This window comes from Artibeus jamaicensis, unplaced genomic scaffold, assembly GCF_021234435.1.
Source record: "Artibeus jamaicensis isolate MK-2021 breed Jamaican fruit bat unplaced genomic scaffold, CSHL_Jam_final scaffold_847, whole genome shotgun sequence".
Classification (NCBI taxonomy): Eukaryota; Metazoa; Chordata; class Mammalia; order Chiroptera; family Phyllostomidae; genus Artibeus; species Artibeus jamaicensis.
In genome coordinates this window covers 4,084,382-4,099,321 of record NW_026522057.1, presented here as the reverse complement: position 1 = coordinate 4,099,321, position 14,940 = coordinate 4,084,382, and the positions used below count along the sequence as shown (strand labels likewise).

At 52.2% G+C, this 14,940-nt stretch overlaps 1 protein-coding gene across 3 annotated transcripts in view; it reads right to left on the bottom strand.

Annotated features, from left to right (window-relative positions):
• Window positions 1-14,940, bottom strand: part of HIVEP3 (HIVEP zinc finger 3) — a 420,543-nt gene that overhangs the window by 81,065 nt on the left and 324,538 nt on the right. For all 3 annotated transcript variants that reach the window (XM_037149293.2, XM_037149295.2, XM_037149294.2), the window contains one exon: window positions 2,420-2,617. The gene's annotated coding sequence lies outside the window, so the exon portion shown is untranslated. The remainder of the gene's footprint in view (window positions 1-2,419; window positions 2,618-14,940) is intronic.

Genomic DNA, 14,940 nt, shown 5'->3' with positions numbered 1-14,940 from the left:
ATGCCATGTATTCTAGCCCTTCCCTGATGGCTGGGGAGATGTGCCAGCAGTGGGCATGAGCACCGGGACACTCCAGAAGCACTGAGTCAGCACCTCATTAATCACAGATGCTTTTATCCCCTAGGAAGAGCACGGGAAGGGGTGGGGACCAGACTTCTTGCTGGAACTGACAGCTCATTTCCCTCTGAGCTGGTCCCATCCTCTACAGAGCCTTCTATGCAGCTGGCAGAGCCCACGTGGATGAAAAGAGAGTCTGGGAGGGAAGTAGGGGGAGGGCACATGCCAGGGAGGTCTGGGGAGGCCTCCTCACTCTGCACTCCCTGTGTCTCTGCTTGCATCCCCCAGAGGTTTCTGTTTCCAGCCTAGTTCGAGTCCCCACTGCACCCCTGGCTGAATAAAGCCAGACTCTGCCCTGAGACTGACAGAGTAGGGGGGTGAGGAGACCCAGGATCGGCTCACTGTGATACGTGCAGAAGGAAACAAATGCTCAACTGAGCACCACGAGGTGTCAGCCCAGGAAGCCAAGGAAGGCGGACCCATTCATTATGGTTCTATGGATTCCTATGAAAATGTAGACATCCCTGGGGGAGGGGCATCCTTGTAGCTGTCACTGCCTTTCTTCAGGAAGCACCTTGGTGGAAAAGAAAGTGCAAGGTCTTTTGTAACAAGGGGAGCCGCTGTTCCTTACTGGCTGTGTGACTGTCTTTAAATTACTGAACCTCTTCATGCTGTTTCCTTATTTTCACAAAGGGGGCAAGAGAAGCAGCTTCGCTGCGTTTCCTGCAGGACCTGGTCTAGTCTGTAAAATGCACCAGGGCCCACGAGCAGTGCTAGGCCCCTTTTACACCCTGATTCTTAGGTACTCCCTGAGGTATTGAGACCTGATGGCAGCGGGGCCGGATGGCAGAGCATGGCAGACGTGTCTCAGCACGGGCCCAGGAGGACAGAGTGGCGGCTGTGCTGCCTGGTTGGGTCAGAGGGGCTGCTTGTGCTGGGGAGCCCTTGCTGCGGGCACAGCACCATTCCAGGAGCCTACCTGTATTTCCACGGCAGCCCTGTGAGGTAGGTACCACTGCTTTCCCACAAGTGAGGAAGATGAGGCAGAGAGCCTGAGCAACTGCTGGAGCTGGGATTTGAGCTTGGGAAGACCCAGAGCCTTCACTAGTAAGCGCCACGTCAAACAACCCTCTCTGAACGAGGCTCAAGTGCCCAGCCCTCCCTCAGAGTCTGGAGGATGATCTTGCACCCCCGCTGAGAACTCTGATTCATGGCCTGGGCCCGGTGGGCCCATGTGGCATGGCCCAGCTATGGGCAGAGGCCTGGGCCGAGCCACCCCCGCGGCTCAGCAGCTACTGTGATGCCATCTCTGAAGGTTAGCTAGGGCCCTCTCTCCTCTCCATGAGAAAACTTTTGCTTGGAGGGAAAGGATGGGGCACTGTTCACTGCACACAAGGCTGGGAAGCACCGCTGTGACCCAGAGCCAAGCCCACCGACCCAAGCAGATGAGCACTTCTGGAGACCTGAGTAAGAGGCCTCAGTACCCAGACCTTGGCTATAACAGAATCAAGATACAAACCCCCCAGGGGGTGTAGCCCCACCCCCTAAGAGTCTGATTCAAAGAGTGTGGGCCAGGGAATCTGCCTTTTTTGTTTTTTTCACCCAGCACTCTCGCCCCATCCCTGGTGATTCTGATGCATCCATAGCCAGACCCGATGAGCTTCTAACACCATACACCTAGCCTGACCTGCAACCTGAACTTCTAACCTAAAACCACAACATGTACCTGAAGAACAAAAAAGAGATCACACACACACACACCATAATGCTGGGCGCCTCCCCAGGACAGTTCGGTAAGTACCTTTGGAGCTGGGGCCCTGCTACTGGAATGTCACCAATTCTAAGGTGCAGGCATGGCCTGGAACCTGACATTCTTTCAATTCTTAATGCAGGGGAGGGCCCTGAAGAGATGGTGCTCAGTCTTCAGCATTCACTGTGCTCCTCAGACCAGGCAGTGGACAGACAAGAGCTTTCGTGGGGCGGGGATGGGGCGGGCAGTGAGGGGGGTAGAGAAGAAGGTGGAGCTCCGGAAGGCGCGAGAGCACAGCGGAGCTGCCTGGTGGGGAGGCTGTGGTCCCTTCCAGAGGAGTTGCTGCCAGGGACAGAATGGAAACTGAGGCAGTGGGGACACAGGACTACATTTGGGGGAGACAGCATGGGGCAGTGTAAGAGTGCTGGCCCTCAAGGTCTCTACTCCTGGCCAAGGAAGTCTGTAGAACGTCCAGCTTTCACAGGGGCTCAAAGAAGGCAAGGATGACAACAATAATGATACATTTGAAGAGGAAAACCACTAGCAAGCTTATGCAAGAGAAAGCAGAGCGGCGCCCCCAGCAGGCATCGTCGGTGCCAGCCTGTTTCTTACCTGTGCTGCAGGCACCACTTTCGATGACCAAAACTAAAACGCTGTTCTCTCTGAAAACCAGCGTTCATGTCCACGCCTGCTGCGGCCGCCCTCCTCTCACGCTCGGCTCTTCCCTCCGGAAGGGGGAGCTTGCCTGGCCAGAACCTCTTGTGGCTCCTCCATGGACTAGGTCAAGGCTGCGAGTTTGGTTCTCAAATCCTGCAGGGGACAGTTGAAAAACATGGTCAAGGAGTGTTCTTGGCCAACTTTAGGCCACTTGTCTCGGCGCAGGGCTAGATCCCCATGCTCCCCGAGGAGGACGGTGGCTACCTCGTACCCAGCTCCTCCTAGCCTCTCTGAGGCTCCACTTCTTCACCAGTACAGGGGACAGATTCTAAGATGACCCTCAAGGTTTCCTGTCCCCCTAGTGTGGGCATCCTGCATTGTCCCCAGGACTGTAAATATGATGGATTTTACCCCCATGATTAGGTTATATTACAGGGCACAGGTGACCTTCAATTAGGGAGATTATACTGTGGGCTGGACCTAATTGATAAAGTCTTCAAAAGCAGAGTGTCCTCTGGTTGGTCACAGAAGAGGTCACAGAGATGAGAATGAGGAGGAGACTCTGATGCCCACTTGCTGCCTTGAAGGTGGAGGGGGCGTGTGGCGAGGGGCGGAGGGCAGCCTCTGGGAGCTGGACTACTTGATCCTCACTGGCTGATAACCAGGGAAAAAAACCCAGAACTTCAGTCCTACAACCACAGGATCTGAATTCTGTTAACAACCCGAATGAGCCCGGAAAAGGGGAATTTCCCCCTGAGCCACCAGGCAAGAACTCAGCCTAGAAACACCTGCATTTCAGCCCCAGCAGAGAATCCAGCCACTTAGAACTGTGTGCCCACACGAGTATTGTTTCCAGCTGCTAAGTTTGACGTAATTTGTTATACAGCAAGAGAAACCCAATATGACCTGCCAAAGTGACTCGCATTCGGGTGAGTGAGAAGTAAATACGAGACATGAGAGCACATTGCACTCCCCAAATCGCTAAACAAAACAACACTTAGGGCCGATGGAGGCCTGGCTCAGGGCAGGAGCTGGACAGTGACTGCAGATGAATGGACGAATGAGTGGACTCCAGTTTTCAGTAATCGACCCGCTAGCCTGTTAAAGGGTCACATAAGGAGATACGAGGACAGTGCTTTATGATGTAGAAAGCCTATGTTGTTTTAGTTGAGTGTGGTGTGGTGTCACATCCGCCTGCCCTCTCGGGACTGTGCTCTGGTTTATCTGCTGGAGGCAGAGTGTCTCGATGGTAGGAATGCAGCTTCTGGGGCCAGGATACCTGGGTTCAAGTCCCAGACCATCTACTCATTGCCTTGTGTCTATGGGAGGTTTCTTAGCCTTGTTGTGTCTGAAAAAGGGGGGATAAGAATGGCAAGGACCTCTGGGGTTTTAATGATTCAGTACCTGTAAAGGGTCTGGACCAACGTCTGGCACATGGCACGGCCAGTGTAATTGCTATGGATATTGTCACTATCCCAGAGCAGACTCCGTAATCTATTTCTGGAGTAACCTGCATGCAGGCCTGGGGCACTGCCACCATTCTCCCCTGGGGCACCCTACTTTTTACTGACACAGCCCAAGAACTGTTAGTGTTTTGGCAACTACATCCTTTTGCTGATTCCTACAGAATGTTCCAGGAACCCCTCTGCTGCCTGCCCCATACTTGCTGCTCTCAAATCCAGCCAGCCTCATGCCAGAACAGCCTCGCACCACCACACAGTGTGGTTGAACTTGCTCTGTGGCTCCTGATCATTTCCCGAGCCTGTTGTTCAAGCTCTTCGCCACTCCACGGTTTTCCATCATCCCCAGATCTGACCTCACACCCTCCAGGAGATCCTATTCTTACTGAAAACGTCTGTGCTCAAGCTCTCCCAGTGTAGAAACACAGCTTCCTCAGAGCACACTATTCTATAAATGTGGTCCACGATTTCCCACCTTGGAGCCTTCGTGCATGTCTACCGGGTGAACTCCTGCCCAGCCTCCCCGGAGGCTCACTCAGCTTTCCTGAACTGGGAATTCAGTCCCGCCTTCCCGCAGGACCCGCGGCACACCTGCTGTGTCCTCCAGACAAACGGCAGTTCCACGTGCACAGACTCTAGCAGTCCTGCACTGCCGAGGACTGCACAAACCTCAGCAGGGTCGGTCTGACTCACCCCCCACCCCCAGAATCTGGCATGATGTCTTATACACAGTCAGTGCAGAGCAATTTTCTTTTGAACTTAATTTGGTTGTTCATTCATTTAACAGATGTACAGTCAGTGCCTGTTTTGGCTCAGGCCTGGCGGTAACTGCTGGGGAGACAAGATTCAGTCCCTGCCTTCAAGGGGGTCACATTTCAGGCGAGGGCTCAGAGGAATGCCTTCCGCTGTCACTGTTTCTAAGCTGCCACCTGGTGACGGCAGAAAGAAGAGAGTAGTCCATTTGGCTGGTGGCTGAACACGTGACAGAAAGAGAAAGAGGCTCTTTTGAACAAAGGAAGTAGTGTGAGTACAGGAGACCCCCAACTGGCCAAATGTTCAAGAAATCACATGCTCTTGGCAGTGAGGAGCAGCGATAGCTCATGAGCAAGAACTTGTTATGTGAGATAGCCTGCACTTGACCTTATGATAGAGTGAGGCCGCCGAGTTGTTTTAGTGAGTGAGGTAATGGTCAGAACCAGGGACATGGCTTGAGAAGATGGGGGAGTAAGCGGCCACTCTCCCACCCTCAAGTGAGGCCAGCGTCACCTGACTGCCTCGCCTGGCTCCAGGGGCAGGTGGCAGAGGTGGTGGACGTGCTGCAACCCGCCACCGTGGAGAGCACACACACCTGAGGTTCTACACGGCAAACGGAGCCTGTCTGTTTACCTCTCCTCCCCCAAACACTGCTGAAATGAAGGGAGAAATGTACGAGGAGGAACAGACCCACAGTAGCACCAGCTGGCCAGCAAGTCTGAGGAAAAGCAGACGAGTGGGAGCGACAGAAAATCTAATCAGAGTGAAGCCAGCCTCGCCCAGCGAGGGCAGGGAAAGGCCCCTGTGCCAAACGCCCGGATGCTCCGTCAGAGGCAGTGGGAGCCAGGGCGGCGCGGGTGGGCTGGGCGAATTCCTGGACCCAAGGAGGATGAGTGGATCCTTCAGCTTTTCGAAGAGACTAAAGTGGGGATGGCGAGGGGAGAAGGGCCACCACCCGCCCCTACGCTGCCTTCATTAGCACGCTGTTCGTCCCCAGGGGCCTGTAGCGCCGGCAAATGGCTCGACTGTGTATTACAGACACCCCCTGAAGACCCACCGGCTTCTCAATCTGTAGTTTGTGACCTAAGATTGATTGAATCCCTTGTGTTGCCTCAAAATTCCCGTTGCCAATTTCTACCCGTCTCCCGCGCACCCCATTTCGGGGACTTCTGGTCCTCAGCAAACCCCCATCTTGCCCTGTTCCTCCAGACATGTCAGGGAGAGCAACAAACTCAGCTTTGTCTCTGACAGTCTCTACAAAAACTTTGAGAATCAACTTGACATTGGACTTGACATCCACATCATCCACTGCTAGAGGGCAACAGAGCAAAGACTACAGGCTTCTGAGGAAAAAGAGTCAAAACCCTGAGATCCGTTACTCACCCAAGTCTCAAAGCCAAAGAGAGAAGTGCCAAAAATAGTACGCCGCCCACTTGTCTTTACTTAACAAAATTACTCAAGGAATTACTCCAACCAAATAAAAGCTGTATCAGAATAAGTAATTCAAGAAAGAGCAAGGCAGAATACACAGGAAACAGTGATGAATAATAAAAGTAGAAAAATGTACAGTCAAATCTAAATAACTGTTGACAATAAGTCTTCTCTTGTTGGAAAGTAAACACCATTTAATTCTTGACATTAGTAGAGAAGTGTGCGCTTTAATTTTTTATTTAAGGGTAACTATTTCTAGAAGAATAAATTACGGACCTTTTAAACCATTGTGTGTGGGGGAGGGAGAGGGGAAACGAAGAAAACTCAATTGTGCAATTAGAAAAAGGAAAACTAGACAGGAATGAAAGAAGTATCATAAAAATGACATAAAATAGGATAAAGTTAGACCAAGCACAGCAGTAACCACAAGAATGTGAATACAGCAAGAGCCATAGGCTGTTCGGGAGAACGCACTTACGCTGACAGAGAAAAGTTAAAAGCGAAGGAACAGCAAGAAGCTGTAACAGGCAACGTGGTAACAGAAAGAACGCAGGAAGATCAGCCACAGTGCCAACATGTGAAGTAGAATTAAACGGGGCGTTTAATATTGCTCGGTCTATTTCTCCAGGAAGAAACAAATATCGTTAGCCTTCACCCTGAACAAGAGACCCATACAACACACAGAACAATACGTCCCTAAAACCATGAGCAGAAAGCAAAAGAGCAGTGATGGCTGAGCACGTTACTTGCAGTTTCACGGTACCAGTACCTCCGAGACAGTTATAAGCCTAACTTCATACATACTCAAGAAACAGAAAAAAGGCCTTTTTTCCTCAAATGGTCTTGTCCTGGATGACAAGGTCTCATATTTCAACAACACAGTCTTCTGTTCTCGGGGCAATGGAATTAGAAATTAACAAGTAGCAAAAAAAAAATAATAATAATAAAATAAATAAAATAAGAATAACCTATGTGCATGACAACTTCAAAACGCTTTCCTAAATAGCTTGAGTCAAAAGGGACAGCAAGACTGAAACTGTAGAATATGTATAATAAATGCCCAACCCTGAGGACGCTACTTTTGAAAATCTGTGGAAGGCAACCAAAGCTGCATAAAGGAAAGATACAAATCCTAAATGACTTTATGATAAAACAAGAAAGGCTGAAACTCAATGAATTAAGCATCTAACCGGAGAAGCTGAGAAAGGAAAAATGAACCTAAATGATCTAGAAGGCAGAAGTGAATGAAGTTGAGAACAAAAACACACGTATGGGAAAAGCACAGCAGCAGCAATAAAAGAAACACAGAGCTGCAGACTGGTTCTCTCTGCGCCCAACGGAATGGACGCACCTCTGGCTAATTGGACTAGCGGCAAAGAGCAAGACCACAAATAAGTGTTAAGAAAGGCAATATAAGCATGCATATGAATGCTTTTTAAAGTTTAAGGGATTTGGAGATGCAATCTGATGTCAGTGATTTGAAACTTTGGTGATGTTCTAGAAAAGTTATACAGCACAAAAACTGAAGAGGGAGAAATCCTGAATAGACCAGTAGTGACAGAAAAAACAGAAAAGGCTGTCAAAGGTGGAATTAAGAGAAGTGCCAAAAATAGTATGAATTAAGAGAAAGACTGGATTATTTAACCAGGGGAGCTATGGCCACTCTCTGACTGTCTACTCATTCAACAAGTATTTATTAAGCACCTATTGCGTATAAGACACTGTTCTGGGCACTGGAGACTCCGCAGTCAACAAAACAGGAGCGGTCCTGCCCCTGTGGAGCGGAGGGTGTAGCCAGGGCAGGCGAGCGGCAGACACACGAGCAGGTGCAGTAAACGGCGTGACAGACCAGGGTACAGAGGGAGAGGGTGCCGAAGTCTATCGTAACTACAGTGCATGCACCGCACTCAAACAGGGATGTATTTGACTAAAGACATAAATGAGACAGAGAAGCAAGGCCATGAAAATGTCCGAACCATTGGAATATTATTATCACTTAATCTTGGACAATAACTTTGAAAACCTGAGCTGAACCTCATTGTTCTTTCAAAAGAAGACTAATAAGTTTCATTGCATAAAAATGTTAAGCACCGCACATGTCAAAAGGGCCCACCAACAGTTACCAAAGCAAACGACAAACTATATAAAATATTTGCAACATATACAAAATAGGGTCAGTATCCTTAGTATGTAACAGGCACCCACAAAACAAGAAAAGACACAGAGCTAATAAAATGAAGAAAGGAAATAAACAGATCATTATTCAAGAAACGAAAATGTCTCAGACACGCAAAGACACTGGGCCTCAGTGACCATGAAAGGGTGCATGTTGAAGGACAGTTGTCGCCTGTCCCCCGTGTGATCGGCAAAGAGGAAAATGACCACTACTATCCAGGGTTAGAGTAAGGAGTGGCCAAAACTGTGTTGACCCAGCAGCTTTACACACACACTCACACTCACACTCACACACCATCCTCTCACACAAGCCTACACACAGGTGCCGCATACACTTGCCCACTGCAGCACTATTTTTCACCAGTGAACACGAAAACAACACAACATCCATTAGCAGGGGGCTGGTTTAGTAAGTAAATCATGATAAATCCACCAAACCAAACAGTAATGGGACAATAACTTTTCTTAACTAAAAATAAATATATACTATCGCTAATAGAGATCCATTGTGGCTTTACGTGTCGAACCCGGGGTTTGACGCTCCTCATGGCCCACCCCTTGCTCCTCACAGCCTGCAGGGGGAAGGCAGGATGGCCAGCCCCAGCTCCCACATGAGATTCATTCAGCTCAGAGACCTGACGGGGGCCGAATTTGGGTCTGTGGGACTCTGGAGCCGGCACGCCTCATGGCTGCACACAGTTCCTTTCGAGAAGAGGGTGTGAAGGGGAAACACGGCAGGGCAGACACATGCATCTCGGCGCGGCTGTGAGCGCCTCAGCGGACAGAGGATGAACACCTTGCTGTCAGCTCGTCCTCCGTTGGGACTGTGCAGTGGGCGGGGCTTGGGGCCTGCATTTTCTTCCTTGTATGTGTCTGTACTGTTCATTCCTCTTTACAATGAGTAGGTATCACTTTTATAATTTAAAAGTGATATGAAAGTGTCTTATTTTTCGAAAGCAGCTGGGCAGGGAAGGCCTACTAGGGCAAGAGGGGCCCATCCCCAAGGTGGCTCCCTCCCAGGGCAGGAAGCCCCAGGGCCAGCTCCTCTGCAGGCCCCACCCAAAACCACAGGGAGGGGGCCCCCACACTCCCCTCCTCCCTCCCTGTGAAACCAAAGCATCCCAGCCTGTCCTTTGCTGTTAGTGGGTCGGTGTCCCACATCCTGCCTGGGCACTGGGGATAGTCACGAGTGCAGGGGAGGTTCAGCAGATGAAGGGTTAAGGAAAAACCCAGATGCCTGGGGTGGCGGGGGGAGAGGGGGACTAACTTCAGAGATCACAGCATGAGGCTTTCCAGGGGCCAGCAAGGAAGCCAGTGGGCCTCATGCCCTGAGCCCGGGGAAGGTGGGTGAGGCTGGATCTGAGGCCAGGGCTGCCCTCCTGACACTGTGAATGGGAGGGACATCTGGGTAAGCTGGGTTTGATCTGCTTGGGGTAGGCAACTGTGGAACTTATCTTTCTATTTTAACTTTTCTTTCTGCTGTTGTGGTCTGTGGATCAGTAGAAAAACGAGAAAAACCAAGACACGAAGCACACACAGCAGAGTCACAGGGAGCAATCTCTGTGGATCCTGCTGGGCTACTTAGCAACTGGGAGGGGAATGGAGAGAATTACTGGCCTGCCTCCTCCACCCGACACCAGGGAAGCAGCCTGCACGGCCCAGGGAGCCAGCCCTGACACCAGAGAACTTGGTTTCAGATGCTGGCTTCACCAGACGATCAGCCACATGCCCTCACCTCTCTGAGCCTCACTTCCCTCATGTGTAAAAAGTGAAGATCACCCCTCCCTGGGCTTGTGTGGATCAGACGAGACCAAGCGTGGGAGAGATCTGATGTGGACCCAACGTCCAAGAGGCACTCGACACATGCCCCTGCTCTTCTTCGGTTATGGTGGGGGACCTCCCAAGCCACCCTCTGTCACTCTCTCCCCTTCCTGGCTCCATTTGGGGCAATGGCCCTGCCAGCTCTCTTGCCTCCTTCCCTGTGGTCAGGCTCAGGGTCTCACTTTCGTGGGGTGCTCTTGTTTGGTCCAAATGCCTGCACTGCAGGCTGGGAATGCTGCCATGAGCATTGGGCAGCTGCTTCTGGATCTTTCCTGGTTCCTGGCCCTGCTCTCCAGACAAGCACCTGCCCCCTTCCATGAGCAGTGTGTCCCAAACAAGGGCAGTGAGCAGAGAGAAAGGTGGTGGAGCTTGGAGCCTTGGTGTGCACAGGCGCGCTTTGTGAACGCCTGGGAAATGGTCTGCAGTAAAAGCAGAGTTTTTAAAAACAGAGGATGGTGATACACTTCCATTTTATTTAGAATTTAAAAAGAAGAACTTCAAGTGCAGGGTAATGGATTCCATTCAGTGATAGGCAGAAATATCCAGTCCCTTAAACTCTGTCTTGGGAGTAGGCATTGAAGGTGCTCGTGATCTTTGGGCACTGCCGGGGAAGGGGAGAGAGGCACTGAAAGAGCTGAAGGAAGAGGAGGTGCAGATGAAACCCCAGGGGCCGCGTGAGAGGTGGAGGTGCTGGGAGCTCCCAGGGCTCAGGAAGGCTCCAGGAGCCGTTTCCTGCTGGACCAGACCACACCTCGCGGAGGCCCCCTCTCACCAGAAGTCTCCTGAAGCTGGGTGTGAGAGAAAGGCCACAGGATCGGCCCACACCTGAGGTCCAGCTGCCTCCAGCTCAGCAACCTGGGACAAGACACTCCCTGTCACTGGGCTAGACCCCAGAGTGCAAAGGTGAAGTAACCCTGGCCCCTGCCTCAGGGTGCTACAGATCTGGAAGGGAAGAGTGGGTCAGAAAATCAGCGATTATGGTCCTTTCTCCCAAGGAGCCCCAGACTTGGGCTGTTTCCCCCCAGGAAGGCTCAGAACATCTCGCCAGGTCACGGGGACGAAGGGAGGGGGAGGGAAGGAAACCAACATTTGCTGAGTGCCTGCCGTTCATCAGTGCTGCCCCTGTACTATCTCACGGTCACACTGATGCTGTGGGCAGGTGAGCAGGGCTGCTCAGCATCTGACGGCTGAGAAAGCAGAGATGTGGAGGACCCTGCAGAGCAGGGGCACCCCAGGCTCTGGTGGTAGATAAAACCAGGCACCGTTAGTCTCTGTTGCTGTGTGACCTCAGGGGAGTCGTTTAACACTTCAGGTCTCAGTTTCTTCAGCCCTAAAATGGGAGCTATCACGCAGACGCTGGGTCAGGGCGAGAATTAAATAATAGAGTCAGAGTTCCAAAAAATGACCTTTGCCCTCTTCCTCTTTTGGCTATTTTCAATCTTTCAGCTTTGCTTATATTCACAATGACTTTGTCTTCTAAAATAAGAAGATTGCGGATCCCAGGACAAGACTATTGCAACTTATTTACAGGGAGAACACAAATGAAAATGGGTTGAGCCCTGGCTGGTGTGGCTCAGTGTTTTGAGTGCTGGCCTCTGAACCAAAGGGTTGAGGGTTCGATTCCCAGTCAGGGCACATGCCTAGCTTGCGGGCCAGGTCAGGTCCCCAGTCGGCGGCACACAAGAGGCAACAACATGATGTTTCTCTCCCTCTGTTTCTCCCTCCCTTCCCCTCTGTCTAAAATAAATACAAATCTTAAAAAAAAAGTGGGTTGAGAGTCAGGAGAGCCCAGGACTGTAGAACCTCAACCACTGCCCACAGTGGGGATGGAGAGATTGTGAGGCCAGGTGTGTGTCTGGAGGGACAACTATCTTCTGCCCCCACATGACTGCCTCCTTGGCTCAGAGGGGACGCCGTAGCCCAGAGCCCTCCGGGGACCGGACGAGCTTCTGGTCTGCATTCCAGCCTGCCCACGGTGCCCAGTGCCACCCCACCCCCCCCCCCCCCCAGTTCAGCCTGGGGCAGATAGGAAGGGCTGTACCAAAGGAAACTCTTCGCGCCTGAGCCCTCTGGGTCTGCTCCGCCGTTCCTTTTTTTGGACTTTGTGGCTGTTCTAGTGGGTACCTTTTTCCATAGGAAGTTTCCATTGCATCAGTTATTTACACTGTCACCACCTATATGCAGGCTGTTTGGAATCAGTGAACCAAATCAGGCCCTGTGGGGCCCCGGGGGGCAGCCTCAGAGGCAGACAGCCCCACGTTCTGGGTTGTCTGACCAGTGGGAGGGATGGGCCCGACCCTGGCGGGGCAGCTTTCATCTGCCCAGCCCCTTTGGGGGGCCGTTTTTAAATGGGATTTAAGAGCCTGGCCTCCTGGGTTCGAATCCCGACTCTTTCACATCTTAGTTGTGTGACCAGGGGTAGGTTGCTTACCTAACGTCTCTGTGCCTCAGTGAACAGATTTGCAAAGTGGGAATTGTAGTAGCACCTTCCTGGGTGTAGGGGTGACTCCATCAGTTACCTTAATCCATATAAAGGGCTTGGAACAGCCCCTGGCCTAAAGCCTCAAGAGATGTCAATCAGTGTGGATGGAGTCCTCCTTTTCTGTCGCGCTGGCTAAGACCCCAGTGGCCAACCCCCTCTCTGGACGATGTACGGCAGCGTCTGGCTCCCTCTCCAAGAGGCCAGTTAAGCTACCCTGACACTCAGCCCTCACCACGGCCCTCCCTGCCCCGAATCCTTATTTCTTCCTCCTGGAAAACAGTCCACCCTTGGGATGTCCTTCATGAACAGGCCAAGCTGCTTCTGACATCAAAAGCCCTGCTCTGGTCAAACTCGCTCAGAGTTTTCGAGCCCCCCTGCAGCGCTCTCTGTCTGGAACGCTTTTCCCCTTTCAGTGGGGCGGTATCTGCGGCCGCCCTGAGAGCCCAGCTCAAACGCCGCCTCCTCCACAAAGCCCTCCCCGCCCTCCGCTCTTGGGCCAGAAATGATCTCTCATTTACAGCACTTGCTCTCTTTATTGTGGCATTTACCTTTTCTCCCCGCTGTGTGGAATATAACGCACACGAGTGCGTGTCGGCGTCACAGACAAACCACACGATCTTTGAGGACAGGACTGGGATGTGTGTGATTCATCTCTGTATCACTCACAGAGCCTCGAACATCACTGGCGACAACAAATGAGTGAATAAACACTGAGTTCTCTCAATTTACTACCCCTGGTGACAGGGGAAAACACCAGTAGGTGTGTTGGTGAAGATGAATCAGCCGCCCAACAGCATCCACACGCTCTCCTTGGTTCTTGAGGGAGCCAGTAGACCAGGTGTTGGCCAGGGCCTGCGACCCCAAAGGGCTCGCAGTTCCGTCCCAGCCAGGGTCCCATGGTCAGACCCTGAATCTGAGTGTGGAGGCCTTGAAAGTCACGCCAGGAATCCCAAGGAGTCCAAGAGCCACTGCTGACCTCTGCGTCTCCCTCGTCCCCCACGTTCCTTATGTCACTAGGTTCTCAGGGGACTGGCTCTGGAAGTGCCTTGCAAGCCTAAGCGCCTCTCCGCCCACCCCCCCATGGGGCCCACTCCCCACGCCGCACAGAGAGGTGTTTCTGCATCACAGAATAAGCACCTAGCACAGCGCTCCATGTCCCATGCTTGCTGACCGCCACCAGAAATCCAGGTTCCACAGTCTCCTCCCTGTGTCTCTTCCAGGCTCACCCGTCTCCTGACTCTCCCTCACTCCTTGCCCTCCAACGACTTGATGATACCGAACATGCTTCCTCTTCCCAGGCTTCAAATTCTTGTTCACACCGTCCCCACTCCTGGGGATTCCTCCCCCGTTTGTGCCTGGCAAACTCCCACCCACCTGTGTGAGCTCAGCCCTGGCAATCCCGCCTTCTGTCCCAGCCCCACCATCGCTCCGGGGCCACACCGGCACCCCCGTCTCTCCTGGCCCTCCATCCAGAGCTCGCTGTAACGCCGACCACACCTGCTGCGACAGTTAGCCTCCTGCACACCCATCCTCCCCACAGACAGCAAGCACCTTCGGGGCAAGAACAACATGTACTGTCTGTGTACCTCCAGTGCTTATTAGCACAGTGCTTGGCATGTGGCGTGAATGAGTGACGAATAACAATGAGTAAACACAGCACCACTGGCCTGCCCTCCACGTTCCAGGGTGTGGTCCCTGACATCACCACATTCAGGAACTCACTTTCCAGGACAAGCAGGGGGAGAATTTGCCAAACTGGCAGGTCCCCAGTCCACCTAGACCACAGAGTTTTCCTGGGGGACCTGCAGTCTTGCTTTGAGCTGCAGCCCCAGGACCCTGAACAGTCGGATGCTGTGTGGCCTGGGAACCTGGACATTGGTCAAGGCTTTGGGGCGGCGGTCAGAGAGGAGGAGAAGCTGAAGGGCATTTCACCTCACATGCGGTTGCTTCCACTCTGCTCACGCCTGGCCCAGACTGCGCTCACCTTCCTATGGTCTTACCCTCACCTGGCTACACTCCTGCCTCCTTACCAGGCCATCTCTCCCTGATGTCCTTTAAATAGCAAAGCTCCCGGAATTCTGTGGGATGGCTGGAGACAGGCAGAACCTGGGGTCTGACCCAGCTCTGGCCATGTGACTGAGAATAAATCACGTTCTCCTCCAGGCCTTGGTTTCCCTTTCTGTCAAACCAAAGACTAGAATATACCTGTCTGTAAGGAACCCTTCTATCCAAACTCTCGAGGGGCTGATTTATTTACCAGCCAGAATAATTCTTCCCGATTGAAGAAAAACAAACAGAGAGAACCACGTGTTTTTCTCAGCTCCTCCTGAAAGCCAGGATGGGTCTCCAGCTCC